The sequence below is a fragment of the Salvia miltiorrhiza genome, chromosome 3 (assembly GCF_028751815.1).
Source record: "Salvia miltiorrhiza cultivar Shanhuang (shh) chromosome 3, IMPLAD_Smil_shh, whole genome shotgun sequence".
In the NCBI taxonomy this organism is placed as follows: domain Eukaryota; kingdom Viridiplantae; phylum Streptophyta; class Magnoliopsida; order Lamiales; family Lamiaceae; genus Salvia; species Salvia miltiorrhiza.
The window spans coordinates 8,672,009-8,680,230 of NC_080389.1; the positions used below are offsets into that span (position 1 = coordinate 8,672,009).

The 8,222-nt window shown below is 39.5% G+C and overlaps 1 pseudogene; it reads right to left on the reverse strand.

Moving 5' to 3' along the window:
* Positions 1-7,097: 7,097 nt before the first annotated feature.
* LOC131018261 (STOREKEEPER protein-like) lies at positions 7,098-7,909 on the reverse strand (annotated as a pseudogene).
* Positions 7,910-8,222: the final 313 nt, after the last annotated feature.

Sequence of the window (8,222 nt, forward strand, 5' to 3'; positions counted from 1 at the left end):
AATGCTAGCTTCCAAAAGTAGAAACAATAATAGAAACTTCTTCATCGTTGTTAGTCTCATTTGATGAGTAGTGTGATTGTCTAAGATTTTAATTTTTGTTACTTGTAGTAGTTGTTATTTTTGATATGTTATAGTCGAATGGAAACGGAGTTACAACTAAAGATGTTGTTAGTGAGGGCTTATTTTTTGCCATATTGGATGGATCTTGAATGATGTATTCAATTTTAGTTTATGCAAAGCATATTCGTGTTAATTATCGTGAATACATCTCTCTCCAAGTAAAACCACAAGCTTAATCTTGAATACATCTCTCTCCAAGTAAGCTACTCAGATTAATAATTGTTGGGAACTTAATGAAATATCCTAATTCTAATTTTGATGATACCAAAATCCTTAGATTTTCTTGTAATAGACTAGAACTGTTCGAACTCAAGTGTTAGAGTTCTTTTTCTAGTTTAACTGCTATTTTGAAGACTGAAGACCGGAGGACTGAAGACTGAAGTTGCCGACTGATGTGCGAATAAAGGCAGAAGTCAAATACTGATATTTGACTTAACAGTCTAAGAATCAGTTACGACTGATTATTTAATGCAGGCCACGTGGATTCAGCGGATTGATACTAAAGTTTAGTATCAGTTAACATCCTTCCTCGGACTGAACCTCCAAAGTTAAAAGGAAGCCACGCACTCCCGAAGTACAACCGCATTAAATGCAGAGATTTCAAGGATCGTCCTTTCTCTGCAGAGCCTTCATTTTTGGTGATTACCTTTTCAGATACGTCGTATCTCCTGTACTAAGTAGCCGTTCTCACCAAACAAGGACCTCGAAGATTGAAGCCTCAACAAAGTTCAAATCTATCTCCAACGGATGAATTCTTGAAGACCTTCTCCGCCAACGGATCTATTCAAGACCTGTCCTATAAATAGAGCTCGAGGATCACTTCAATATTCACCGATTCAAATACATAAGATGAAACGCTGCCAAATTTGTTACTCAGCAATTCAAAGCCATTTCAAGTTTTAATCGAAAAAGAGAATCACAAAGCCAAAAATCAGTCACTGCTGATTACATACATTCTCTTAGAACTTAGGCAAATATTGTATATCCAAAGCCTATGTATATCTGATTACAAAGAGCCTGTTCTTTGTAATCTAGTTGGTAAGTTTTCGAACCTCTTTTCAAGTGACCGAATCGAGAGTTTGAGCTGAGAGAAGTTCAGACCAGTGTTCTGACTTCGTGAGATCTTAGTCTTTACGGAAAGGCATAGTGTTGTCTCAGTGAAGCTAAGAGTGAGAAATCCAACCCAGTGTGTTGGTACCGAAGATTGGATCTTTGGTTGTTTCGGTTTGCTGTGCACCCATAAGCACAAGCCCAGTGAAGTTGTCAGTGTGATCAACTGACCGTGGATGTAGGAATTGGATTCCGAACCACGAAAAATTCTCCTTGTTATTTATTGCTTTCAGTATTTACCTTTTTTATCTGTGCACAAATCTTTTGATAACTGAAACTGATTAATAGCAAAGTGAAATATAAATCTTGACAACTTGCTTAATCACAAAGGCATTTTCGAAATAAAAGTTTTTCGTTGCCAGTGTTATTAGTCTAACTGATAAATCTTCGGATAGTCAGTAAGATTCATAACACTCCTCTATTTTACAAACCCGACTAAAGCCTATCACATATCAGTTAAAGTCTCGGACTTAAGTGATAACTCTTTACTGAAGAGATATTCAATATCAGTCGACAACCTAAGTTTTGCTAAACTCTTTCAACTAAAAAGGTTGAATTGGTTTGTCCTTCAGTTTCGTTTAAAAATAGCCTATAGGTGTATTCCCCCTTCCCCATACACCTATTCGAGACCCCAAGGGACCTAACAATTGGTATCAGAGCAGGTTGTTAGCAAGAACAATTTGCTTTGACCCTGTTCTAACTGAACTAGATCTTGTTCTTTAGAAGGTCTCAAAACCTCTTTCTTTTCAAAAAGTGCTTACTGCTTTCCCTATCTGTCTTTATCTCTTTTATTGTTCAATGGAAACTAACTACAACAGAGCCGCATCACTCCCGATGTTTAGTATTGAAAAATACGACATCTGGAAGTTTCGATTAGAAAGCTTTCTTACTGCTCAACATTGCCGAATGTGGGAAGTCATCACCGAAGTGGTCAAGACGATTCCACTGGACACAACAAAGGATCCATTTGATGAAGTCTAGATCAAGTCAAAGGCCAACTTCACCACAAAAGAGAGAAAGCAAGATTAGCTCGACAATCTTGCCAAAAGCATCATCTTCGGAACAGTCCCAGACAAGCACGTCACCAAAATCATCAAGTGCAAGACTGCAAAGGAGATGAGGGACATTCTTGAAGGAATGTGCATCGGATCAAAGGAGATAAATGAGAATAACCTATCCATAGCTTGTCAAAAGTTTGACACTTTCCTCATGCTCAAGAATGAATCTGCTGACGAGATGGAGCTCAAATTCAACCAGATCCTGAACGAAGTCTAATCCATCTTGAAGATTCTATGGCGTTGCTCATTAGAACAAACCAGGATTCAACCAGCTCCCCAGAAACAAGCTTTTCTCGGATCTCGTGGCGAATGAATTCGACATCCAGAGAAATCTAGAAACAAAGAAAGCTGGAGAATCAGACAATGATGCTCCATCAGCATCAAAAGGAGCAGCGCTGAAAGTTTCAGCAAAAGAAAGTAAGAAGCAGTCGAAGGAACCGACTGAACTCAAACTAGAAGACTTCTTCAGTCAATATGCTTTGTTGACTGAGAGGTTTAAGTCCAGATATTCCACTAACAGAATCGGAGATAAGAAATCATCTGCAACTGATCTAAAAGATGTGGAATACTATGGATGCAAGAAGAAAGGGCACTACAGATCAGAATGCCCTGAATTGTCGCAAGCAGAGCACAAAGAGCTGAAAGCTAGGAGGGATCGCAATTACGTGAAGAAGAAAAACGATGGTTGCTGAAGATGTAGGATCTTCAGAATATGCATCAGAATCATCAGCCTTCAACTCCACCAGCTCAGATGATGAGAGCCAAGCCCTCATGGCCAAGGACACCAAAAGCGTAGCTGACAACACTGACGATAGCTACGACAATGGAATGAATGGGCCAAAGGTAAACTCTTACTCAAGAACTCTTAATACTGATAACTCCTTGTTGTTTATAGGAGACAATTCAAAATTTGGAGGCAGCTCGGTCAACGAAATTGACGAGTATGATCAGCTCATGACTGATCATTGTCAGTTAAGAAAAATGTTTGAAGATCTCCTGATGCAGAATCAGAAAATGGTAAAGGAGATCAATGAAGAACGAACCAAGAATAGGACAGTCATCTATTTTCCAGATGAGAACTGTCTTGATGGACTGATCATGGAGAACAACTGACTAGAATAAGAGCTCAAGATATCTACATTAGAATGTGAGAAAGCCTCACATGAAATCAAGAGGCTCAATTACAAACTGGAGGAAACAGTCAAAGACTGCATGAAGAAATCTCCCATGATGAACAACTTTCCATCAAAAGCTATTGTGGAAAATATCGGAGGAAAGGTGGTTCTTGCCGACAAATGAAAGAAAGTCATGATCCAGGACGTGACTGACACGTCGAACGACAACACCTCAGAAGAGAAAACTGATGGCAAGAAGAAATGTTCCTCCTCCACAAAGTTACAGACGAGCCAAGGAGGCCCCCAATCAGTTCATACTCCTGAGAAGACTGGAAAGCAGATTTCAGTAAAAGTATGGGGAAGGAACATCCAGAATGAAACAACAACACCCCAGCGGAGCTAAGAAACAGAGTCTTCCTCATCAGTTAAAATGGAAGAACAAAAACAACCAAAAGCTGAAACCAGTTCAGTTCTAAATAGAGCAACAACCATGGAGACAGAACACTGACAAGTCCAGGCAAGCTCAATATCATTCACAACATAATGCAATTGGACATCATCAGTCGCAGCTCAGACAACATCAGTCTCATGCTCCACAGCATCAGTCAAGACCTCATCAGTCAAGGACAACTCAAGTATCTCAACGGAGATACGCAAGGAAGCAAAGAAGACCTCCACACTACTCAAGAAGAATACAACTGCAATTTGCGGCCTAGGGTTTCCATGCGCTTTTAGTTGCATAATTTCTTGAATTTCTTGGTAAGCTTTTTGGATTTCTTGAATTTGTTGGTTTTCTTGAATTTGTTGGTCGGCCTTTCGTGCACCTGTTTGAGATTCTTGAATTTGTGGAAAACACATTTTCTTAGTTGTTTGAATGATGGTGACGGCGGCGCTGCCGGTGGCAGCAGCCTCGCCGATGTTGAGTAAGACGACGGGAGCATAATTTTGAAGAAGATGGCAACCGTATAAGTTTAGAATAAGATCGAGAGAGTTATTTTATTAACAATATTTAAGATTAATTAACAATACCATTAAGTATGTGGCCCCTGCAACTTTTCTCCTAATAAAACTCTTCTTAATACCTGTGCTGAAAATAAACGGGCCATGAATAGCGGAAAAGAGCTAGTATATAGGTAATTATTTGATGAGATGATCACCTATGATCATGAGCGCACAGTGAGAACCACTCAATTAAATAAGTACTCCCTCCGTCTACGATATCCTTTTCTCATTATGGACGACACATGTTTTAAAAAAATGGTGAATACTAAGCTAGAAATTGGGCTGGGCGTATCAAAGATCGTGATATAAACCAAAAAATTGACAAATTTGGGTATTTAAGCAAAGAATTTGATTGCAAAAATTTCCCTCCAAAACTATCATTGATTTATCCAATGAATATTATATTTAAGTTTTTAACTATTAGTTAATTGGTCGTGATTGATTTCCATCAAATATTTTATCAACAAAGAAATAATTTTTTTTTCTAAAAAACCACTATATATCATTCATTGATGAGTTTAATTATTAAAAAAAATGGGCACTGACCTAATATCAATATATAGTTCATTTGAAAAAAAAAATACAAATATAAAGTACTCATAATTAATGTTTACGATATTGTTTATATTTTAAAATATATATTGTCGGTCCTTACAATTAATTGATGCACGAATAAATATATTTTGTATAATTTTAATATATATTGTTACATTTTAACTTATCATATGGATATTTTATTATACAAAAGAATTATATAAGATATTCATATTTTGTAATGCATTGGCACAAACTTAATTATATTTGTAGCAACGAAGTTGTATAAGTCTAGTTACTATCAAATATAATTGCAATCATATTTAATTCCCCCCCCCCCCTCCACTTTGTTATCTTTTTGAAATATATTTTTTTAAAGAAGTTTAGTTACTATCAAATACTAAGCTAGAAATTGGGTTGGACGTATCAAAGATCGTTATATAAATAAAAATTGACAAATTTTGGGTATTTTTTGGGCGTATCAAATATAATTGCAATCATATTTAATTCCCCCCCCCCTCCCACTTTGTTATATTAAGAAAGTATATTTATTACTATGTTTAGTATAATCAATGTCACGAGCCTTATAATAGTAAATTGATGGATATTTGATTTTATGAATTTGCATATAAAAATAAAATAGTTATTTTATATTCATTACATTGAATTATTTTATTTTTATACATTTTTTTTAATATTAGACAATATTTTTATAAAAGAAATTAGGAAAATTATAAATTCAATAATCCACACACGAGAGCTCAAATGAGTGAATTAAGTCGAATGATCTGTGTACACTAATACACAAAAGTTTTGTAACTCTTTTTAGATGGGAAAATTATTCGAAAACTAAACTAACTAAATAAATAAACAACGGATAAACGAGATAAGTAACCCATCTTCACCCTCCCCCCAAACTTATTTCACACAAAGGAGAAATAAGTTTGGATGAAGGAGAAAATGGTTACTTGTCTCGTACTCACAAACGAGGTGGAGGCTTAGGCGGTGGCCATTTCTCATCAAATTTGCATGCTCCATCCACCGCGACCCAAAAATATGGTGGCTTTGCAATTCTTGAGACATCCCGGGCGTCATGGTAATCTCGTTCACCATCTAGAGTACCACCACACTCAAACAATTCTTTATTAGATAAATCAAAATGAAAATCAAAAGATGAAGATAACTAAAAGTGAAAGAAGCAAGGCTTCATAGAATCGCCCATGTCGAGGTAAGGATCGACAAAATTTTTGACTTTGCATTCTTTAAAACTTGTGAAATCTTCATCTTTTTGGAATTGTAAAGGTTGTGTCGGAAAAGTTGGGCTCTCGACTTCAAGGGGTTTGGAGAATTGATCCTCATCTTCTCCATACTCTTCTTCAACTTCTTGAGGCTCTTCACTTAGCATTGACATTGGTTCCTCATACAAGGTTCCATTCCGTAGGCTAATCACCATGCACAAATCGTCAATTCGTTTTTGGTTTTCCATAGTGGTAGCCAAAGACCTCCTTTGCTCATCTAGCATAACCTCCGATTTTGCTAGACTTTTTTCTATCCAAGCTTGCGTAGCTATGAAGCATTGTAGGAGATCGTCTTTCGAATTCGATTTTTCCTCTTGATAGTATCGATTCCCCCCTTGGAAGCCTTCTTGAGTTGAATAAGAATTTTCATAATTCCAACTATTGAGATGGTCCTCATACTCCAATGATGATTGCCACTCCATGGCATTGCACCCCATGTCATAAAAGTCACCATATGAAGGAGTTGGTTGGAACACTCCTTGGAGAGACGGTTGCCCATAATTTCTTTTGGCTTCTAAAACACGCAACTTAAGTTGCATCATCACCAATTGTAGTTGGAGTTCCTCAACCAACTCATTCCTTCCATCATCCATTTAATTTTTTTGGTGCCGCTTCTTCGGTTGTGCGGCAATTTTCTCTAACAAAAGTAAATAAACATATAAATAAACTAATATATATAAAAGGGCAAAGGTGCAGATACCCCCCTGAACTCCACCCCCTAGAGCTTTTAGCCCCCCATACTCGGTCAAAGCGCGTTGACCTCCCCATAGTCTCGGAAAAAGGGTGCAGATTGCCCCCTGCGTTAAACGGCGGTTAGACGCTGTTAACTTTTTTTTTTTTAATTTCTAGTGGGCCCCACCCCCAACCAGCAGCAGAACGGACCGGAGCAGATCTGCAGCGGCGGCTCCTTCTTGGCCGTCTGTTGCCGGCAACGCGTGAGAGGGATGAGGGAGAGGCTAGCGGCGGGGGAGGCGCTCCATCCTTGGCCTTCTGCTATCAGAGATGCGAGAGAGAGATGGAGGACAGATGGGAGGCGGTGGCGAGAACAGAGGGATGTGAGGGGTACGGCGACTGGCAATTCTCGCCGGAGAAGTGAGCAATGGCGGACAGAGAGGAGAGAGTCGAGAAGACAGGGTCCGCGCCCTTCTTCAAAGCATTCAAGAACCTCTTCTTCATCCTTGTAATCTTAGTCCTCAGCTGATCCCTCGAGAAATCCACCTTCAATTTCCCCTTGATGAAGCTGTGAAACACCCCCATATCCGCGTTCAATCATCCCATTTAGCACGGCGATCTCATCCTCGTTACTCCACAGCCTATTGATACACCCCAGCCCACCCCCACCCCCACCACCTCCCGCTGGAGTGGAAGGAGATTTCTTCTCCTCAATTCTCGAGCTCTTACAGCTCCTCAACAAATCCTCCTGAATCTCATCACGGCTGCGCTTCGATGAGGAGACGGAGCCCTTGCGGATCGGCTGTAGCATGTAATTGGAAGGGGAGCCGTCGGAATCCAATCTGTTACCTCGCGAGGCCGATTTGGCAGCTGATATTGGGGAATTGAGACTTTCTAGGGTTCGTCGATTTGGGGCTTCTCCGATTTTCCTGTGGAGTTGTTGAGGCCAGCGGCAGGGTTTTGTGTTGGGGAGGCGACGGCGGCGGCAGCGTGACTTCATCTTCGAACACCTCCGGCGAAGACTCTCCCGGGGCCCTGCGCCGACACGCCGTGCTCCTGCAGTTGAGGTGGGGCCCACAGGGATTAAAAAAAAAACAAAAAAAAATGGGAAAAACGGCGTTAAACAGCCGTTTGGGGGCGGGGTGTTTTTTGCACCCTTTTTCCGAGACTATGGGGAGGTCAACGCGCTTTGACCGAGTATGGGGGGCTAAAAGCTCTAGGGGGGTGGAGTTCGGGGGGGTATCTGCACCTTTGCCCTATATAAAAAAATCTAAATTAGACAAAAGCAACTTTACATAATATCAAAAGTAAAA